The sequence below is a fragment of the Sycon ciliatum genome, chromosome 13 (genome assembly GCF_964019385.1).
Source record: "Sycon ciliatum chromosome 13, ocSycCili1.1, whole genome shotgun sequence".
Taxonomy (NCBI): domain Eukaryota; kingdom Metazoa; phylum Porifera; class Calcarea; order Leucosolenida; family Sycettidae; genus Sycon; species Sycon ciliatum.
The window spans coordinates 3,823,015-3,845,924 of NC_088655.1; the positions used below are offsets into that span (position 1 = coordinate 3,823,015).

Genomic DNA, 22,910 nt, shown 5'->3' on the forward strand with positions numbered 1-22,910 from the left:
CAATGGCAAGCATAATTTACTTTGGTTTTGGGCTGTGGTATGAGAGAAACATGGACACGGCGAATGGTATTTTCGGTATTTGACCACTTGGTGAAGGGTCTGATCTACCTTACCTTCCCACACTTAGTTGCTGAATCTGCTCATTTGTATGCGGAAATTTCAGTCTAATGCCTCACGCGGACCGGAAATTGTTTTTGTTCTGTTTCTGGCACTTATCTTGTTCAGATGGACACACGGTGGATGGCTAACCTAACAAACTTTATCACCGGCTTAAGTGTTGTCCCAGGCAGCGCAGCATGCAGCTCCCCCCCCCCCCCCCCCCCTCTCCGGACGGATTTGCAAATTGCACGTACCCAGCATCGAGCGTATCGTGGCGAGAACGAGGCAGGCCACCGGTTCTGTGCAAAGAACTTGCGTGGGCATGATCTATGATAACTCAACACTGACAAGCGGTGTGCGACGTGAGCCAACGAGAACCAACACCTATTAGATTCATCGTAGAACCTCCACTCACCCCTGACTGGATGGACTTTGAACGTAGTAGGAACGATGGAAGCCACCATTGAAGTCCCAGGTGAGAATGGGTTTGACTTTAATCTTCAAGACACCATATTTCTGACGTCTGCTGGACTCAGACCACTGCCATTTCTTTTCTGTGTGAAATGCTCACCTCAAATGGTTATAGATAGGGAGTTTGCTGCTAACGACACCTCGTCAAGTGTTGTAGAGGGATGATCTCCATCCGTACAAATGCCACAGGTTCGGTTGTCGCTTTGAACGCGGAGCGACAACAGGACTCTTTCTTGCTTCTTTTGACGCAAAATATGGGCAAAAAAAGGGTGGTGGCTGGAAGCCGAGTCTCACGCGAACCGTGAAATTTTTATTTTTATGGGCAAAAAAAGAAATTCACGGTTCGCTTGAGACTCGGCTGGACGCCGAGTTTTCCGCATCCGCAGGAACGCCACCACTCTCTTGGATCAAGGCGCAGATGAAGCTCCTAAAGTGTTGCGAGGCGAGTAGATCAGACCCACCACAAAGTGGTCAAAGACCGAAAATCCCATTCACTGCATCCATATTTTCCTCGTGCCAGACCACGAGTTCCCAATTAACTGTTCGTCACAGCACGGCTGGAAAAAATCCTTCCGCTTCCAAGCAGGACTTGAACCTGTAACCCTCTGTTTCTCAATCGTGGTCTTAGACCATCCAACTATGCCTGCCTGCTAAAATATATTATGTGCAAGCTGGATAGCAAATGGTTGAATTACAACATCGCAAACTCATCGACCTAGAGTGGTCGATTTTTTGTATGGATGGCTGGATAAGGGTTTGTAGATGTATTGAAGCTAGACGTAAGGTCGTTGAATGTCGCAGTGCCCCTGTTCAGTGTTGTGTGCGTTGTTCTCACCGTATCGGACTGTGTATATCTTGTTACATCGGTGAACCTTTTGTCATAGCTCGTAATAATTATGTTGTCATTCCTGTTATACCTGGATACGATTGGCTCACCACCTGAGTTCCTCTGCATCATCGGTTATTAGTACAGGAAAACTTGTAGCTAAAGACCACCGTGACTAGCGACCAGCCTGGTACTACAGACCACTTTGCCAGGCACGGACGGTCTAACATTCATATATGGTTGTGCGGTGCAAGCCTCTAACTAAGGACCACCTGCCACTAAAGACCACTTTCTCTGGTCCCAAGGGGTGGTCTTTAGTCACAGGGTTTACTGTATTAGAGTTAGGGCTCTAAAAGGAATGCTGAGTGATAGGATAATGTGTGTATTTGTGTTGTGTGTGGTACGGGATCATTCAGGAACGGTAGAAGATTTCCTTGGAAGAGGAATGGATATCGGACCTTATCGGTGGTGCACACCACATGATAGTGGAGGGTTAAAGCGGGTCCCACTGCTGTCACAGCCGCGTCGCCTCTGTATACAGCCCATCGCCCAATAACCTGGTAAGTCTCTTTCTCGTGTGTGTTAGAAGATCAACGAATGACTGAAAGTACAAGAATAAGAGCATGAAGATGTGTTGGTACTCCGAGTTTCACACACTAGGAGATCACCAGACAACAGGGGTGTCGGAAGGTAACTTAGTGTGATACGGTCAGCCATCTGAAGTACAATTTTCTCGTGGGGGAGGGTGGAGATTTAGAGCCCAAATCAGTGCATTTTATCGATTCACAGTTTATTTGGGGCAAATGGTGCTGCGGTCAATACCGTAGTGACCGCACCGTGTCCGACGCCCCTGGACAACAGTGTCTGCGTAGTTTGTGAAACTCGGAGTAACAACACATTTTTCGTCCTCTTCATCTTGTTGGAAGTTTCTCTGCCATTCGGCATTGATAACTGTACTGGACAGCCTAGAATCCCTCTGCTTTATGACTGGTAATTAGGGTGTAATGTGATACATGCACGGTTCAAGTCTTGCTCCTTCAATGAATCACCACTATGAATTCAACCTATTTGTAATATTGGCCGTGTTCTTCGATTTTCCATGAAGATAAGCGAAAAGAAATTCCAAACTCCTTGTAGAAGTGAGACTGACTTTTCACATGCGCAGGAATGTCTTCCTCTGCCATCAAGGATTAGTACGCAGATACATTATGCATTTGAAGCCGTAAATGGTGTACCCGATAGTAATGTAACTAAGGCCTAGTCGAAACTATATTATGGCTGACATGCTTCGTCTGTTAGTGATTTTAAAGTGCCGCAGCTGATTGACCTTCACACTGTCCCCAGTTGTGATGGCAACATATGATCCACAGATTCTGGGGAGTGGGCCTGGGTGTGTACGTGCGTGTATATGTGTGTATGTGTGTGTGTGCATGTGTGTATGTGTGTGCGTGTGTGTGCCTTGCAAGCTGTTGAATGGTGTAATCCCAGCACAAGTTGCTATGTCTAACATAGCTGTTCGCTATCATCGCTTCCGCGATGGGCAGGTCTGAGGTCTGAGGTGTGTGTGTGTGTGCGTGTGTGTGTGTGTGTGCATTTGTGCATGGGAGCCCACATGCGGGAGCATGTGTGTCTGCACATGTACAGTGAAACCAGTCTAAGGTGACCACTCCAGGGACCTTCAAAACGTGCTCGCTGTATACAGGTGGTCTTCTTATCCAGGGTCATGTGATTGCAGGTAGCATGCCTTGGTCCGGGTTGTAGTGGTCCCCTGGGACAGGTGGTCGCCTTATCTGAGTGGTCTCCTTGACAGGTTTTACTGTTTTGTATATGTGTGTGTGTGGGGGGGGGGGGGGGGGGGGGGGGCAGAGTATGTTGGCGAGTTGTTTGGCGAAAGGAAGGTAGCAACTCAACCTTCTTGTTCTTCAATTTTTAAGTTGAGGATACTTTTTTCCCTCGTAACCTTGCGTCACGCTCTGTCATTTCTGGTGGCACAGTGACATAGTTGTTCCAGGTGCCTCTTGGTAGAGGAAAATATCTTCCACTGCTTACCGTCTTGGTTTTGATATCAGAAACTTATTGCATTGCTGTCAATTCGCGGACTCCCCCCCACCCACCCCCCCCCTCCCAAATTCGTTCTGCAAAACCCGTTGGTATTTGAAATTGAACTTTGTGTTTTGGCAAGGGAATGGCGACGAGTATCTTAGCGACACCTATGTGTTGTCTTGTCGGTGTGTAGTGATATCTTGTGTGATGATTCTCATATCTTGTTTTCTCCACAGGAATGACGACGAGTATCTTAGCGACAACTATGTGTTGTCTTGTCGGTGTGTAGTGATATCTTGTGTAATGATTCTCATATCTTGTTTTCTCCACAGGTGGATATGTTCACATGTGTGCCATGGTCAAATAATCTCTAATCAGTACCAAGTTGAGGTGAGTGTCATTGCTTGAGGTGTTATTGAATGCTTGTCTCAGTTTCCCGAATTCTGCAGGTGCAACATCCTGTTTTCCCCTCCATGACACGGATGATGGTATGTGAGCAGTGTTTGCTGGGCTGCAAGTGTGTGAAAACAAATGGATGGTTCGTAACTATTGGAGCCATCCATGTATTTATCAGCCCATTCCTCATTTTAAGTACACCAGTACAGTTAGCTGAAACATCTCCTATTTTCACACTGCCCGCTCCATCTTGGTCCCCCTCCCCACACACAAACTCTGGTTTTGTCACTCTTTAATGTTTGTGTGCACTACCAACACCAAACTTCTTATGCCGGTGCTTTAAATCCGAAAAAAACGTGGTGTTAAATTCGAGGCGTGCGTATACTTCATCACTGCTCAATGAAATCCAGTCACATCACTCAAGTAGGCGCCGGGCGTTGCGCAGCCATAGACCACTGGGAACACTGGGGTGTGAAGGGATACAAGGCGCAAACTAGAGTGACGCGACTGGATTTCAATGCAAGGAGGGCTGTTTCTTCTATGCAGTGCTGTTTCTCAGTGTTTCATGTGAGTGACAGCCAGCTAGTGTGTGTGTGTGTGTGTGTATGTGTGTGTGCCAGCTAGTTCGGTTGTTGGGTGCACTTGTGCCAGATAGTGTTGGGCCTGTTGCCAACGGGCTCGGCTGCTTGAAGGTGTATTGTTGTACCTACCACCTTTGTTGGTTTCAGGGTTCATATACTTTCTGTTTGAAGTATACATACCTGTTAACCATGGACTGCTTCTGGCTAGATTAACTCTTGTGTAATCAATGGTGCTAGTGAAGCTTATATCAGATCCACTCTGATTTAGCCACCGACACTAGTGCCAAGTATTACCTTCACTGGGGGCAGGGTACCTGCAGTTGGATCCCGGGACGGATACCCTGATGCTGTCAATCCTTTTCTGCGCCTTGTCACCCACTTACTGAGGTGTGGTGAGCCCATAAGTGGGATCATTTCAAGTCCACCCTAGTTTGGGGATTTCAGGGGGTGTCGGCCGTTGGGTGGTTCAATGGCCAATTGAGTCATCTTTCCAAGATTCCTTTTGAGTCTCTCTCCCCTCTCCCGGGGAGACCCACGTGACCAGTTTTGGCAGTGAGAGAAAGAAGAAGAAGTACAAGTACTGAGCAAGTATGTGTGTGTGTGTGTGTGTGTGTGTATATGTGCGGTGGGGTGATCCCGACACCATCCGCACGAAGGTGGAGCACCGCCGCCTTGAATGGCTCGGGCATGTTGCTCGGATGGAGGACCACCGGCTGCCGAAGCAAGTTCTCTTTGGCACGCTTCCATCGCGTCGCCCAGCTCATGGCCCTCGTCGGCGCTGGAAGGATTGTATCATGTCTGACCTTCGTTCTCGCGGCCCCGAGGGGGAATGGCGAGCTGAATGCGAGTCGCGTTCCACCTGGCGCTCGGCGTACTCAGCACCGGTAGATGCCCAGCATACCCCTCCCGTCACCTGCTACACCTGCGACCGATAGTTTACACGCCCCAGTGATCGCGCACGCCACAAGTGTAAGGCTGAGCGTGCGAAGCCGGTTGCGGAGCAGAAAGTTGCATGCCAGTGTGGAGAGTGTGGCCGTTGGCTGAAGTCCCGTGGAGGTCTGGCAAGGCACAAGTGTACAAGTACTTACCCCCAGTCAGCAGTCGGTGCGCCCCTGCCGCTGCCTGCCTCTCCGCTGTGCTGCGTCGCTCACTGCCAGGCTTGTGACCGCTGCTTTGCGTCTACACGTGGCCGCGCTCGTCATCGCTGCTCGCGGACTTGTAGTCGTCCGACCGTTCAGGACCGTCAGGGTTTCACGTGTGTTTGCGTCTGCTCCCGCCGATTTCGCTTACCGCATCACCTGGATCGTCACAGGGCTGTGTGCTCCTCCTCTCTCTCAGCTGCCCCTCCGGGGTCCACGTAACCTTCATGGCAGTGGCTCAACAGGACAGGACAGGACAGGTATATGTGCGTGTGTGTATATATATGTGTGTGCCGCCAGCTATCTTTGCTGGCAAAAGCGGTGGTACGTATCTCACCTGCTGTCCTCATCCTTGGTGTTTTCTGTGCAATGTTTTACCTGTATGTGCCAATTCACAGGTCACGGCATAGCTGATTGCAAGTACTGCGCGATCCAGCTACTGGAGCAGCAATGTAAGTGTGATCGCTAATAACCTTTTCCTGTGTCCGCACCTCATGCGACAAGTCACTTCTGATTGGTTATTGGTTCGCACCCTTGACTCAGAGTAATGTATATAAGCAAACCATCGAACGGTGGAGGGTGGGTTTGGAGGCTTACTCAATATCCTCTCCTCTCTCCCCCCCCCTCCCCCCTCTAAATTATTCTGGGGGAGATTATGTTTGGCTGCCTGAAAACCCCCTGCATTTTTCCCCCCATTACTTTCCCCTCCTGCAAAAGCTTACCCTCTTTTCCCACCATGTACGCAGCTGGGCCAGGCGTGACATTAGTGCCCATAGCGTGATCTGCAGAATTTTCCACGCAGGCGGTGCTGGGCCAAGCGGGAATCTAGACCCGGTAGCTTGATTCGCAGCTGTTTCCACACGGAACGGACGGTGCAGCTTCTTGCAATGTTACTCTGAAACCGTGCCGGTATTATCATGAACATCTTTTTAACCCTTTAAGAGCCACAGGAAATTTTCAAAAATCTGCATTTTTTCATGTTCCTCGGATCATAGCTTCAGTTCTACTCACTCAATCCTCACAATCTAGGGCTTCCTGGAAAGGTATCCGCGAGAGGAAGAGAATGAGGTCGATCATGATAGCCAGCACACCGTCTATCCAGCGCTAGATCGCAGCGACAGTACGAAAAATGCCCCAAATGCGTCCAATTGCGTCCCGCTCCAGATATTTCATTCTACTCGATCGTGGAGTTCCAATTTTTTTGCTGTGTACCCTTGACAATATCAACAGTGAAACCCGTGCAAATTCGAGTAAACCAGCGTGACGAAAAGTCTCAAAAATCTCAATACTAAAGTTGCACTGCGCGCTTTTGAAATTGCCGCGATCGCGGCTCAACTTACGAGTGATTTATCTCGGGAACCGTTGCTCGCAGCGCTTTGCGGATTGTTTCTCCCGACAGGTGAGAGTTTTCTCTTCGCCCTGGATATTTCGATCGATGGATTTGAGCGAGATTAGACTGAGTTACGATCTTTTGAAGTTTTGCATTTGAATGCGTCGTTTACGACGCATTCAAGTATGGGGCGGCTCTTAAAGGGTTAAGATGTGTGGGTCTACCCTGCTGCTATTTTTCCCATCTTGCCCGATTCACAACTCGCAATGCATGTTCCTGACTGCATCCCTATTAGACAACTTCTCACAATCTTGTCTAGTTAGATGGCAACACATAGGAAGCATCCACATGCTCGTTTTTTTAGAATAATGTGAGTGAAGGATGAAGAAGGATACTAGATATTTGATCAAGCGTTTATATTCTTAGTAGTGGACAAAGAAAGGTTGACCAAAGAGTAGAGAAATACTTGTACCAATGCCGAAAATAAGGAACACACGCTCAACATGGGCGTACTGCTGAAGCAAAAAAATGAGATCAAAATAGAGTGATGTGGCATGTCGAAGATTCGGATGGTGCAACTAGCCAAACTGTAATTCTCATGAGAATAATTGCCAGTCCAGATTGGTTTACTCTTCTAGGTCCTTTGTCATGGCTGCATTCTATTATACATGAAGATGTTGAATCTTTCTGGGAACATTTTGAATCAGTTTCCAATACGGAATGATATCTCGGGGCTTGATTGGATCTGTGTGTTTGTTTGCGGGTGTGTTTTGCGTATGTGTTTTTCTGTGCTCGTGCATGCATATGTCTGTAACTAGGTCGCGGAGTGTGACGACTCAGGAATTAAGGTCTACTCTGAGAGGTTCACGTACGAGGCGAATCCCAATCCTGGGCAGGTCGATACGGATGCTCAAGAAGAGCGTAAGGAGATTGGAGCGGCTGCTAAAGAAATTGCATCGGAGTGCTCATACAATGGCAAGCCGATCCCGGACGTTGTGTGCAGGTACGAGAGCCGTGTCACCGACTTTGAGGGGTGGATCCTGCGCCTGGCTGTTGGTCTCTGCATGTGCGCCGGAGCGAGGCTGAGCGTTCGTTTGTTGACCGCGAGAATTTATTGATTGCCATGCTCGCCACCATTGGGAATGAGTCAACTGGCGGACATGATCTATCGATCGACGAGACTCTGTTGCTTAGTCTGACGCCGGAGAGTCCGACGGTATCCGAGTCAGGATTTTCCCCATGTCAACGACACCGAAGCGACCGGCGTTTGGCGTGCTAGGAGGCTTGCCCAAGACAGTGTATGCGGGGCTGGATCGTTCGCCGGAGCCCTCAGTAACGCAGTTGCCAGAGGGAGATCCAGATCGCCTCAACGAGCTGCTTGACGGTGTTTGGTCTAGTAGTTGGTCTAGTACTGGACGCGACCACGGTCTGCGTATTATTAGGGCACAGAGTATGCTTGCAACGCACCGGACTGAGTAGCCAAGCCTGGCTGCTATCACCTCGCCGGGAGTCCCTGGTTAGCATGGACGGACCTTGAGTGTCTCGTCGACCTGTGGTCCTACATAATCCATCCGTATTTGTACAAGAACTTCTCTCTGCTCGCCGCTCGGGAGAACGCCAGGATTTGTTACCAGGAAGACCGCATCCTAATCCTCAGCATACAGCGTCGGTGGTGCGAGGCCATGGAGCACAAGATCACGGGTCTGGCGAGCAGCAGTGGTTCAGCTACCTAGCGACACTGGATAACCAAAAGATGGACGCGGAGGTCGTCGGAGGTCGTGTGTTGCGGCCGGTGATAAGCAATCTTTTTGCTCCAGATGCTCCCATTTCTGGCCAGAACCGGCTCCCAGCCGCGCATTGTCTTCTACTGGGGCTCTGGTTGCAGGCAGTGGTTTGATGGATATGTGGGCCAACCTGCCGCTCTGTTCGATGGCCAAGACCTCTCCCCTGGAATGTTGCTCAGGGTCCTGGATGGAAATGGGATGCGATCAAGGGTGGTTTTGTGGGTTGTGTGTTCATCACGGCAGCACTCCATCCCAATGATTGGTATTGCGGCAATGACCAACGTGACGCGACTATCAGGGACCAGAATAATGGCACGCGCAACTGAGTGTCGGAACTATTACTGGCACTCGTGGTGTGCCGACGACGCGTCCGTGCCTGCAGACCCAGAACTTCTTGCAGAGTATGACGCTCTACACCCGTTGAATCTTCCAACGGCTGCCCCCCCCCCCCCCCCACCCCATGCATCTGACTTCGCTCCTGTACTGTACAGTGCTCTTATTATGCATGTTTACCAAGTTGAAACCTGGTGTGAGGGTGCGCATGATGAGATGGACGATGATTATGCCTTTCATGAAGCTCTGTTGCGCGCTCTGTTCACGTCTACTTCTGGTATGCCCTTAGATCTTGGACCTGCTGTTGACCACCCTGATCACATGTGCATCTGCTCTTGATTTCTGTGATGCCGATTCTTGTCCCCCCTCCCCTGTATGTATTGACCGAGTGTTGCCCCGTAACCGGTGTTCAGCACTAAATGCGCTGAGGCCTCGTCTCAGTATGCCATAGATGGGGACATGATGATGGGCAGAGGACATGATGGGTGTGTGTGTGTGTGTGGGCGTGTGCGTGTGTTTGTACCATTGCCCATGCGTGGCTACATGTGTAGGCGGCTGGTTTGTTCAGTATTTGCATGTCATACATCACAGGCATGAAGCGCAAGGAGCATGTGGGTCGCTGGTCAGCTGTTTGTGCTCATCATTGCAACAGCAGGCCTTGTGCGCCTTGTGAGTGTGATTCCAGGATGGAGTCTCTCGTCAGTTTCATGCGTTAGCTGGTCGGTATTAGGTTAACGACAATATTATTATCACCACTGACGGCTGTTCTCGCCGTATCTCCTATGTATGTCCTATGCATGTGGAGTGGTATGTGTGAACTGTCCAGTCGTTGACTTCATGGAACATGCTATCACTATCAGGCATATGTGTGTCTTTGCTGTGTTTACGGAGAGTGTGGCACTTGTCCCCCCCCCCCCCCGCATGCTATTGCAAACCGCTTTTAAAGCTGCTGCATTCCGCTGCTAGTGTCTGAACAGACTCTAGTACTGTACTTAGCTCTGGTACCAGCGCTCTGCCTTGCCCCAACTTGCCAATAGGCCTTGTCGTGCTTTACTGCTAGTATTGGAAGTTTATGATTGTGTTGCTATTACGAGGCTGGTCTTGCAGTAGACATTGGACGCTTGCTTGGGTACAGTTTCCCTGTAACCATGGTAACCATCGCGGCAATACTCAGACCTGCATAACGAGAGCAACAGGCGGGGAGTATCACACATCATGCAGCCAACTATTGCTTTCAAAGATCTCAAATGCGGTGTGTATGTGTGTGTTTGTGAGCATGTAGGCATGCGGTGTGTATGAGAATGAACTTGTGGGGAGCATGTTTTTGTGTTTCTGCTGTTGGCAACTCCCCCCCCCCCCCGGTAGTTTCTGAGCACTTCTTCAGTGCTTCATGGTGGCATGTACTGTAAAACCGGAAGTCTAACGACCAAACAGTTTAACGTTTTTTTGTAATTTTGGCATGATAACATGCAGAAAGTTTAACGATGGCTACCTGGCCGCCCATCCGGATGTGCATCTACACACAAACATCTAGCGATAACGTTTTTTCAAATAACGAAAATCAATTTGTCGTTAAAACGTTAGACTTTGTGACTCGTTAGACTTTCCGGTTTTACAGTAATGGTAGTATGCATGTGTGCATATTTTATTGTAGATCTTCCAGCAGTTCACCACCATAGTGAGTGTACTCAGGGACATAGTCATTGCATGTGTAGTGAACTAGTGGCAGCGCATGCGGCCCGTGTACCGTACAGATAGCATAGCATGGCCGGGATTTTAATTTCCCTGCATGCAATCCCTTTTCCTTTTCTTTCCTTGTTGTTGAGCTAGCTAGACATGGTATTGAGTATTGTTTAGGTGATGCATCAGTCTGGCTACCCTCAGATGAGTATTATTTTTATCCCCAGTTCCTTGATGATTATTGGTTTAGAGTATCGGGGTTACACCGTAGCTCATACAAAACGAGAACGCTACAATGTTTTAAATGAGCCTTGGTATAGCCAGAGCTACAAGGGTAATGTCTTGCATATCACATGTTACACCCTACAAAGCGAAACTGGTGGCAACTGCAACTAATTTGGATGACCATTTACATGAGAGTGCGAAGCATGCACAAAATGTAAAGAGAGAGAGAGAACCCTCTAAGATTCTCTAAATTGTCAGGATCGTACGACCACACGGCACGAGGACAACTCTTTTCCTTTAAACAGTATATTTCACTTCATCGAATAATTAACAATGAACACTAACAACACCAGCTATTTATAGCATGCAAAAACAGCGTACATGCAAAACATAAGCATATAAAACTGGACATAACAGCGTATACAGCAAAACGCACACAACGCATATAGCGTGTGCCATGCAGCAACATCAGCGGTACGGCGGAGTCGAAATACAACATTTCAACGAATACAATGCCATAAGCGCGAAGGCCTTTCCCAATTGAGAACTGGTGGTTTACAACATTCTCCCCACCAAAGGGCTTCTCACCGCCGTACAACAATGCACACAAGTCAAAAACGATCCGGGGCTCTGACTATGCGCCCAGAACGTGTCATCTCCTGCTGCCGTGGTAGTGGTAACGGTGCTGACGGTTCATACGCTGGCTGCTGAGGGACGATAGCAGGTTGAGCGGTATCTGCAAGCCCAGGAGCCACGTCCTGTGACGATACTTCTAATGGCACTAACCTTTGGATCGGCCTCAACAGGGTACTGGTACTCAACTTAACCTTGGCAACACGACGCTTACCATCTCGACCAGGGAATAACTCGATGATCCGTCCCAAACGCCAGAACTGTTTGCGCTTGGTATCATCGAGAACAAAGACAACATCACCCACAGCTAAAGGGCGCGACATGGTCTGTTGGTGTTTGTTCAGCTGACTTAGGTACTCCACCTCCCAACGATTCTTGACATGCTCCAGTGTCCGACTGAGGTAACGCAATCTCGATGACATCTGCGCAGCGTCTAGGGTACCTGCTGGCTTCTCTGACGACATCCAGATGTCACCCATCATCATTGCAGGGGTTACTGGTGGCTCATCCAGGCTATCAGACACATAAGTTAGCGGACGACTATTCAGCACTGCTTCAACCTCATACAAGAGGGTCTCAAGCTCCTGGACCTTCAGAAACGCTGTTCCCATTACCTTTTTCAAGGCACTCTTCACTGTACCAACCATTCTCTCATAGAAGCCTCCATGCCATGGTGCAGCTGGAGGATTGAACATCCATGGCACACTCAGTTTGTCAGATGCCGCCTTGAACGTTGTAGCGTTGTCCGACCTGATCCGAGACGGCAAACTACGTCTCGCGACAAACTTCCGAAATGCCATCAAGAATGACTCGGTACTTAAACTATCGACCACCTCCAAGTGAACTGCTCTGGTGGTGGCACACACAAACAATGCTATCCATACCTTTGGAGATGACTCACCACGGCGCACGTACAACGGACCAGCATAGTCGATGCAGGTAGTTGCGAACGGCCTCTCGTGAACGACTCGGTCTTCTGGCAGCGGCGGGCAGACTTCTGAGGCAGCCTTAGCCTTGTAGCGGCGGCATGTAACACATCGCTGAGTAATGTTGCGTAGCGCTCGTCGACCACCGATAATCCAGAATTTCTGACGGATGAACGACAAGACTCCTTCTACACCTTGGTGCATCCTTTCAACATGCTTTTTCTCCAACAGCAACTCGGTCAGATGATGTGTGCCTAACAGGACTGGGTGCTTGGTTCCATACGCCAACTCGCTGTGCTGAAGTCGTCCCCCGGCTCTGAGCACTCCATGCTCATCCAGAAACGGTGCAAGCTGATACACCTTCGACCCAGGCTTCACTGGTTGACCTTGCTTGATCAGCTCAAGATCCTCAGCGAAACATGCGGCTTGAACGATGCGGTACAATACGTTGTCTGCTGCAAAATAGAGTTCAGCACGAGGCTCAGTGTGCTTCCACTGCAACATCCGAGTCACCATGCCCTGTGCCCTCGACCATTTACTGAATCGGAGCCACCATTCCTTATCAGATTCTCGACTACAGGTGGTGGCTGACACTCGTACTTCTACACTGGACTCATCTGTAGCTGCGGTTGAGGATGCGGTGGGCCAGTCATTGGGCTCCGTGATCCAGGTTGGTCCGCCCCTCCAGAACGGACTACGGATCTGCTGTGCACTACTCCCACGCGACGGTAAATCTGCTGGGTTGTGAAGGCCCGGGCAATGGTTCCACACAATGCCGACCTTCTTCGATATCTCCTGGACTTGACTGACGCGGTTAGCCACAAATGTTTTCCATTTGTACGATGGATTACTGATCCAATGAACGGTAGTGAGACTGTCAGTCCAGCCATAGACTTGCGTGACGGTCACACGCAGCTCCTTCACCACAAACTCAGCGTAGCGAGCCGCTAGACATACTGCTTGTAACTCTAGGCGGGCTAACGTGGGTGGAGACACGGGTACCACTTTGGCTTTGGCAAATACCAAGTGCGACTGTCCATTGACGACTGCATACAAACAACATCCAAACGCTTTGTCACTGGCATCGGCGAAGGCATGAAGCGCAATCGGCGTCTCAAGAGTGCAACAAATCCAACGTGGTATGTCAATGCTCACCACTTCGGCCAACTCTCCCCACCATTGCGCACATGCGGCTGCGATGCCATCAGGCAACTTATCATCCCAGTCGCCTCCGAGGCTTGCTGTAGCAGTATCTTTCCCGGCACAACTGCCGGTGCTGCTAGACCTAGCGGATCAAACACTGACGCAACACACTTGAGGAGGGATCGCCGGGTCCAAACAGACGGCCTATCGGACTCGCCTAGCGCTGCTATGCTGAGCAAGTCCTCACTGGTTTTCCATTTCAGACCGAGAACTTTATCTCCGGCCTCTGGATCGCACGGGATTTCGTTGCCTCGCCACTTGCGTAACTCCATGCCAGCATCCGTAAGCACACGCACGCTGAACTCTTGCATCTCCTTAGCTTCCGAGGCATTTGAGACACTAGAGACCAAATCGTCGACGTAGAAACTCGTGAGCAAGAGATCAATACGATCTCGCTCTTTGGGTGCAGACAACGCCCGTAGCTCCTTCAAGTGATGCTGAATCACCGCAGTAAGCATGTACGGCGAGCAGTTTACGCCAAATGGCAGTTTCGTTAGCCTCCAGGTTAACAGTTCATCGCTGTCGCTTCGACCGGGCCACAAGAAACGCAGGTACGGTCGGTCTTCGGGATTAACCGCGACCATGAAGAAAGCCTTGCGGATGTCCGCTTGCAGCGCGCTCTTATATTCACGGAACCGTAATAGCATACCTGCGAGACTCGGCAATAGCGACGGTCCAGGGTCAACCATGTCGTTCAACGACTTGCCATCTGGAGCCGTCGCCGAGGCATTGAACACCACTCTTAACTTCGTGGTTGCAGCGTGCTCGCGGAATACACCATGATGCGGTACATAGTACCCGGCATCGCTCTCACATGGCTCCAGCTCAATTGCTCCAAGCTCGCGGTACTCCCTGATCAGCACATCATCATAGAGCGCACGCTTCCCATTCCTCTTCAGCCTTTCAAGAAGCCGCGTTGCGATGACTCTAGCTTGAGCAAAGTTATCCGTTGGCCGACGCTCATTTCGCCACAAGAGACCCACTTGGTACCCGCTGCCCTGGCGACATAGCGGGAAAGATGGCAGGTGCTGATGTTGTTCTGGAGGTTCATCCAATTGCCATAGTTTGTCGATGTGGGCTGTGACACATGACACGGTCACCGGCTGACTGTTTCGACTTGGTGCAGACGCTGGACCAGATAATACATTACCTATCTCTGTGTTCCACACCGTCTCACCATTAACTTCCTTCTTGCTGTGCAGTACCGCGTTGATATAGTCTGCACCAATCAGCATATGTATTTCGTCTGATGTCCCTTGTTGAGGCTTGTCACTCAGCTCTACTCCCCAACTGTGCCACTGCGCAATGGTCTGCGGACTTGCGCACTTCAGGTCCAGCTCAAGCGTTGGTTTCACGAACGCGCGTACCCGAATGCTAGCGGAGCTACCCTGGATCGTGATGGCGTACTTATCCATGCGCTGTTGGGTTGGTTCCGCGCCGAACGGCTTCACCTCTACATTTTCAACCCCAACGTGTTCTGCATCGATTGCTGACACCAACGCTGCAGTCACGAATGACGCCTCAGCACCCGAGTCCAGGAACACGCGAACCTTCGCGTTTCGAGTTCTTCCCTCAACTCGTGCCACTCCGGTCATCAGCCGCACACTTGGCGAGTGTAGACAGCACGACCCAACATTCTTCTCCGTAACTATCTCAGTCGGTTTCTCCCGGCTGTAACCTGCTCTATCCAACACATCATGTATTAGCAGGTGGTGTTTCCTCTGGCATTTCGTGCATCTCGAGCCTGACCGACATTCTCTGGCCATATGGCCATACTTAAGGCAGTTCCAGCAGAGTCTCTCTCGCTGCAGAAAACCCTTTCTCCCTTCCTGTGGCAGCGACTTTAGCTGCTTCTCTGCATCTGCGACCGATATCGCCATGCACTGTGCCGACGCTGTGGGCCTTGGCACGGATCGTTCTACTGGCTTCCTGGCAGTATCACCCTGTCGTCCGTGCGCGACCTGGTAAGACGCGCCGTGCTCCTGTACCTGGCGCAGTGACATCCCGTAGCACTGCCGTTCGACCAGGTACGTCTTCATCTCAGGTCCGCATTGCTCCAAGATGACCTGCTTTGCCATGGCTTGCAGCACCGGGGACATTTTTCCTATATCGGCGCTATACTTGGTGTCCACCTCGCCATCTTCTGTCATAGCGAGTGTGGCCCACACCTCTACCTCTCGGCAAACACGGACAACGTATTGATGAAACGACTCATCTGACCGCTGCTTGCCTGTCAGCAATGTCTTCCACGCTTTATCCGGAGTCTTTCCGAGCGAGGCAAGCAACTCTCGTTTTGCTTCCTCGTAATTATTGCATCCAATACATATCCTCTCCGCTTTGCTACCCGCTAGCGCGATGCGCAGTCGCAGCAGCCATTCGCTTTCTTCGAACTCGTTCTTGGAACAGATGTCCTCGAACAGGTCAAGATAACGCTCCAATGGCTGCGTTCCATCATATGAGGGGATTTTCATCACCGGTTGACGCCCACCGCTGTGACTGGGAGATTCCTCTGTACCTCCCATCGTGGCTTTACCCTCACCCTCCTGCGCATTGGCGATGCGCTCGTTAATCTCCTTTAGTGTTTTGGCAAACTCGGTGCGGAGCGCCTCCTCTCGCCGTCTGGCACTGCGCTCCTCACGCTCCGCGTACTGTTGGAGCCTCTGCTCCACATGTACCTTCAACAACTCGCCTTCTAATCCTAACCGCTCTCCATTGTCGATAAAGCTGGCTTCCAAATTGTTCCATAGTTCCTCTGCCATGCTCGCTCCTATCCTGGCGTGGTCGCCAAATGTTATGAACCCTCTAAGATTCTCTAAATTGTCAGGATCGTACGACCATACGGCACGAGGACAACTCTTTTCCTTTAAACAGTATATTTCACTTCATCGAATAATTAACAATGAACACTAACAACACCAGCTATTTATAGCATGCAAAAACAGCGTACATGCAAAACATAAGCATATAAAACTGGACATAACAGCGTATACAGCAAAACGCACACAACGCATATAGCGTGTGCCATGCAGCAACATCAGCGGTACGGCGGAGTCGAAATACAACATTTCAACGAATACAATGCCATAAGCGCGAAGGCCTTTCCCAATTGAGAACCGGTGGTTTACAACAGAGAGCGAGAGAGAGCGAGAGCGAGAGAGAGAGAGAGAGAGAGAGAGAGATAGAGAGAGGGAGGGAGAGAGAAGGAGAGAGAAAGAGAGAGAGAGAGAGAGAGAGAGAGAGAGAGAGAGAGAGAGAGAGAGAGAGAGAGATTGATCTGTTATTGAAACGGGGGGAAACTAAGAACAAAATATTTTTAGGGGGCAGCCTACCCATAAATTTCATATGGCATTCAATCGACCGTAACTTTGGTGTTTCTCAATGGATTTGAGTGAAATGTTGACCACACACTCCTGCCACTATGCTGGCCCTCAGGACATGATTTACAAGTATCGTGCGCCTCACTGACAGGCTTTCCAGGCCGGAAAAATTCCAATTTCCGACATAGTGCCACGGTGTGCGAGCCACCCAGGAGCCAAACAAATGCATTTACAATTTTTTCACATTTTCGTGCCCATTCTGTCCGTGCGCGGGACCCAAACCTAAAACAAGTCCAGAAGCGGTAAAGGTATAGTTTAGGGTCCCAAATTATTTTAGTGGGTCAGCATGCTCTACAGAGTCCCAGGCATGCACATTACACATAGGCCTTGGCCACAACTGACATCGAATGCGATGTGGATGGACAACCACTGGTGTATGCAAAATCACCTAACGATGCGAACGAAGACGGCGCAAAGGACCATGGAAATTGCCTGAGTTTGAAGCTCGGTGATGCCGTGCGTGTCTTGAACACCTCCATGGGCAAGGGAAGGTGGTGGGTAGAAGTCAAGATATTCGTCGTTCTGCCAGGAGGCTTCCTCCGCGCCGCGCAGGTCATCCTCAGTGCCAAGGAATGATGATGGAACGTAGTCAGACTCGCCATCGACTTCTACCCACCACCATCCCTTGCCCATGGAGATGTTCAAGACACGCACGGCATCACCGAGCTTCAAACTCAGGCGATTTTCATGGTCCTTTGCGCCGTCTTCGCTCGCATCGTAAGGTGATTTTGCATACACCAGTGGTTTTCCATCCACATCGTATTCGATGTCAGTTGTGGCCAAGGCCTATGTGTAATGTGCATGCCTGGGACTCTGTAGAGCATGCTGGCCCACTAAAATAATTTGGGACCCTTAACTATACCTTTACCCCAGAAGCAGCCGTGGGTGGTGGGGTAGGGCCCCTCAACGTGGCCCTGCAATCTGTCACAACGGAACGAGTGGGCGTTCTCTCACAGATTCCCACCGACCCAAGTCAATGTTTGAATTTGTTTAGGTTTAGCACGTGCTACGAGGTCGTACCTTTGATACAACATCCAGTGCTGGGACGTCCACAGCAAGCCATTTCTACAGCGCTGCACACCAAATCCAGGATACCCTCAGAAACCGGCAAAGACTACCACTCACGTTCCACTACTGCCTAGTACTGAATCCTACCTGACTTCTTGACACGACTCAAACTTGCCAAAGTCACTAAATCAACGTCAACTACAATAATCAAGCCACATATCTGCAACGTCACGAGGGTGCTGGCAGAAGTCCTGCTGCACGGCGACGGGCTTCGCCCGCCGCCGTGCAGCCCAATACGTAGTTTTTTAACTGTTTTTTCTTCACTTTTTTGGACTTGGAGCAAAATTTTGCACACTTTCGCGTGTTTCCATGATACGACAAGTTGTGCACGGTCTGCTCACATTCAAATACAGTGCTGCCAACAAATGACAGCGTGCAACAAAAAATCTTTCTTTGCAAGGGCACATTTTCGGCCATAACTCTTGAACGGCTGGTCAGATCGGGACACAATTTTCAGAGAATTTGCAGCTATTCATGCTCTTTCAACTAACGTAGCACTCAATATGAAATTACAAATTCGATTTTCAGCGAATTTTTTGGTAGTCTGCCACCTTAAAATGGGGAGGTTTCGCTCTACGTAATTACGCATGAAAATCTGTATGTCGTACGCGCTGGGGAGCGAGGGCAACTTTCATACGTAAATCTCTCTACGGATTTCCGTAGGAAAGCTTGTTCCTACGTTGGGTCCTCCGTTGGACTTGTCGAAATATTTTTCGCATTTTACGCATTTGTCCATCGCAATGTTTATTATTTTAGTATAGAAATCATACATAATCCTTCTTGATGAATGCATGATGACAAAAGAGAAAAATAATAAGGCACCCATTTTTATAGTCCAGGGGATGGCCCACGCCTGGTAAAAAGAATAAACAGAGAAAAGAAAAAAGACAGTTCAATTGCACACTGATCACTAAAGAAGAAGCGCAATGTTCAGGCCGCGATAAACACAAGGTACACACACTGTACACCACGTGCAGAATAAATAATTAATTAATGGAAAACGCGGTTTCGGTTCATGATGCATGCGGTGGGCGCATGCAACCAACGCTTCTCCAAAGCAACAACGCATGTTTAGCCGTCGTGGAGAAATCACGTAGAGCGAAGCCCAACAGCTCTGATTTTTACGTATAAAAATTCCGTGGAGTTCGTACGTTATTTTCATACGTAATTCCGTAGAGCGAAACCTCCCTAATGATACAAGTATGTTACAATGCAATACACCCAGCTATACATAAAGCTTACCGATACCTTAGAGTAGAACTTCACGAGCAGTAGTAGGCAAATGATGTCCTGCTCAAACACAGTAGCAGGGCAACTCGAATGGGCAGCTTGGAATTCAGGATGAGCAGAACCCAGCCGAAGTCCCTGCTTCTGACCTAGGTAATACCGTCTGTACTGACAACTCACTCCCCCGTACACTCTACAAGTAGTCTTGTCCCTTCACTAAGAATACTACACACCACACAGTGCTCTTCCATTTTCTGTAGGCAATTTCCCCAGAAACCTCGCGAACACAGGCTTTGTTCGCAAGATTTAGAAAAAAAACAAATAATTGGAACAGCTCTTCCTACACTGAGTGTCTTTCAAAAATGGAAAGGAACGCCACGGTTCTGCTCACAGCACGCCGTTTTTCGATGTGATGAAAACGGCACGCACGCCATGCACTGGATATTTCCTTTGCCTTTGACTTTGGTGACATGATAGCTTTCACACCTACGTGGATTCACAATGTCTCATGAAGTCCGAGTCGTTTTCTAATCTGATCACAAACTATCAGAGTCAGTAGCAATTTCCAAAAGATAAATGCCAACAGATTCGCATATGCTGAATGGAGATGGGAAAGGCCAAAGGGACAGCCAACAATAGACAACACGACAAGGGTCAAGAAAAACAGACCGATAGCTAGCACTCAGGCCGTGTGCCGAGAAAATATGGTCAACGTAATGGCGGGCTGCTTCTTTGGAATCAATGTTGACTAGGCATTGGCGGATGATGCCCGAAAAGGGGGCAGATTCTGCTCGAAAAGCAGTGAAATTGGCAGAACCATACAAACCTTATGCCGGGCAATTCCTCGAATTCTGCTCCATTTCTTTATCCACATACCAAACATGCATGAAACGTACCAGAAAAAGTACCGAATTCTGCCAATTTTTTTGCCGGAATTATCCGCATAATTATGCCTAATGTTGACCGTAGTGGGAATGTTATGAACATATTTGGTCAAACGATCAACGAAGGTTAGAATGGCACTATTACCCCGGAAGTCCATGCTAATGTCTGCCCAGGGTTGTGTTGGCACAGGTAGGAGTTGCAGCAAACCCGACTTGGCCCCCACTCCTTGATTCTTTGGCACAGGTCACATGATCTACGGATGAACCGTTGCCGTCCTCTCAGCCTCAGGTCACCTAGGCCAGCTCAGGTCACCTAGCCCAGCTCAGGTTACCCAGTCTGGTACAGTTCAGTCAATCACATCCAGAAAACAAAATTAAATCACAGCGGTGTTTCGTCGAAGCTGTGATCCGTGTCACTGACTCGCTGGGCAATGGACTATTTCCCTGGCTGCCTTCACTGCCCTCGCTGTGCTCTTCCGACGACGGGTCTGGCGGTGGTGGACTACTGTCGTGCAGCAGGTCAATCTCGGCAATGGTGAAGATAACTTTGAGTCCTTGTTTCAGGTAGCGGGTGATACCTCGTGATGACGTTTCGCCATTCTCCTCCACTGCTCCAGGTACGCCTGGCTGAACGCTGCGCGTCCGCTGCGCTGGAGTTTGACGAACTTCGCCTCGCAATTGAAGTACGGGTATTTAACCCACGTGCGTTGTCAAACCATGCTGCGCCTCTCCCCTGTCTATCGAAATCATGAGAATGAAAAGAAAAGGCGTTATGGAGAGCGCGTGAGGCACGTCGGGCAGGCGTCATTTGTTCCGGAGGTGATGTCCGCATCCGGAGGCTTCAGCCGTGCGGCGGCGGCGGCTTTGTACAAACGTAGAGCTAACCTGCGCTCAGAAAAACAGTCCGAGCCTTACACACACAAAAGCCATGCCATTGCTTTCATTCGGTGTAGGATTTCGCTTGCCCTGCTGCGTTCTTGCATTGCTTGTTTGCGTGGCTCTCGTGTTAGGCATCGTGCTGCTGGTAATGAGGCATCCCACCCTCTGGCAGTGTCGGAAGCCCACATCTCGCGAGATTAGTTGCCATTTCTCGCTTCCCTCCTGTGCGAGTGTGCGTTTGTTGCTTATCGTGTTTTGTTTGTATTCAAATTTTTTCCATTTTCTTGAACTTATTAATTGACGTTTTTTGGGAATAACAGTTACAGCGCCATGCTGTGTTATCAATAAAAAATGTCCCCTGCCGTCAGGGTAAAGGGTGGCGGTGCGCTCGAATATCGGGAAGTTCTTGCAGTTCCGGTCGCACATGCTGTGGCAAACGAATGCCTGTGGGTGTTTCAGGAGGAACCGGGCCACAGCGGCTGCATTCTTCGGTTCCATCTCCGGGCGGCACCGGTTAACCTAGTTCGACCTTGGTATCGTACACAAGCGCACATGAGCGTACACGAGCGCATGCATTCAGCAAAATCCATTAGGTGAGGAATGATTTCTCGCGCAACAATAATGGTATCTGCATGGTGTGTTCTCTATCGTTGTTATGCCATGCACCGCGAAGATACGGACACCTCGGTCTACCGAGAACCATAACTATAAGTCCTTTTCGACCGCTGGCCCTCGACTGTCCCTGTACTGGAGAAAGTGGTCAAAGTGAAATCAATTGTCCGGGGGGGGGATCATGACCACAATATATTTTTAATTTTCTACATGAATATTGAGTAATTCTACAAGAAACTAACTCTCCTCCTCCATGCGCTCTAAAGCCGACCATTGCTACCCTCGGTAGCAATACTCACACCAATAACTTCAAACAACGAAGGGGTCACGGGTAAAACATTTCCTTCTGACAGCTGTTTCGCCTATCAAAGGCTCGTCAGAGAAGGTGATACTGATAATATTATAGGTACCGTTCAGCAGTTTAGTAATTCTATACATGAATATTCATAGTTCAATCGTGATTACGGATGGATGTTGCAATGTTTGCTTTCTTCATTCATTACATGCCTGTTCAAATTATTGTATTGTTGATGCATTGATCTAGCGATCATACGCTATGGTTCCCGTGCAGATCCATCACGGGCAGGCCACTCCCAGTCCCAGACCGCTGCCAGGTTACCAAAACGCACAAGCCGGGGCAGAGTTACATCATACCTCGTGATTGTCTCCCTCCCCAGGCAGTCTGCTACGTTATTGTTGACTCACTGCTACAGCAGCACATGTACTACATTGTAATCAATCATCTGAAACAAACACATTTTATTGTTCTACATGTGCATGACACAGTTGGTAGGATCCGAGCGCCGCGCCGTGCTCATCTCACACAGTCATTATCTACTACTGCATGAGACTACATGAAGTGGATGGCTTGGTAGCAATGTACTTGTAGCTAACATGTCCAACTCATTGGCAGGTATCTAGCATCGCATGTCAAGACTACAAGTTACAACGGATTTCCCGCATGTCAAGACTACAAGTTACAACGGATTTCCCGTCAAACCCTACCTGGAGCTGCCTGGAGCTGCCTGGGTGATCGATACAGGCATGTAGATTCACAGCATTCGACACGGAGAACAGTCTACCGTCACCTTCTCAGGCTTCTGCGTGCCATGAATGATCTATCGCACGTTCCATCACTCGCATCAGGGGTCAGTGACATGTGTATGTACAGCCCTAAACGGTAGAAAAACAAGT

The 22,910-nt window shown here is 49.5% G+C and overlaps 1 long non-coding RNA gene across 3 annotated transcripts; it reads left to right on the forward strand.

The window, feature by feature from the left end:
- Positions 1-316: 316 nt before the first annotated feature.
- Positions 317-9,465, forward strand: LOC135830153 (uncharacterized). 3 transcript variants are annotated; one of them, XR_010556002.1, is made up of 6 exons: positions 317-574; positions 1,813-1,956; positions 3,004-3,131; positions 3,772-3,829; positions 5,954-6,007; positions 7,704-9,465. It is a non-coding gene; the product is annotated as an uncharacterized LOC135830153 (long non-coding RNA). The 3 variants fall into 3 exon arrangements; XR_010556003.1 differs by having other exon boundaries at positions 3,004-3,098; XR_010556001.1 differs by lacking the exon at positions 3,004-3,131.
- Positions 9,466-22,910: the final 13,445 nt, after the last annotated feature.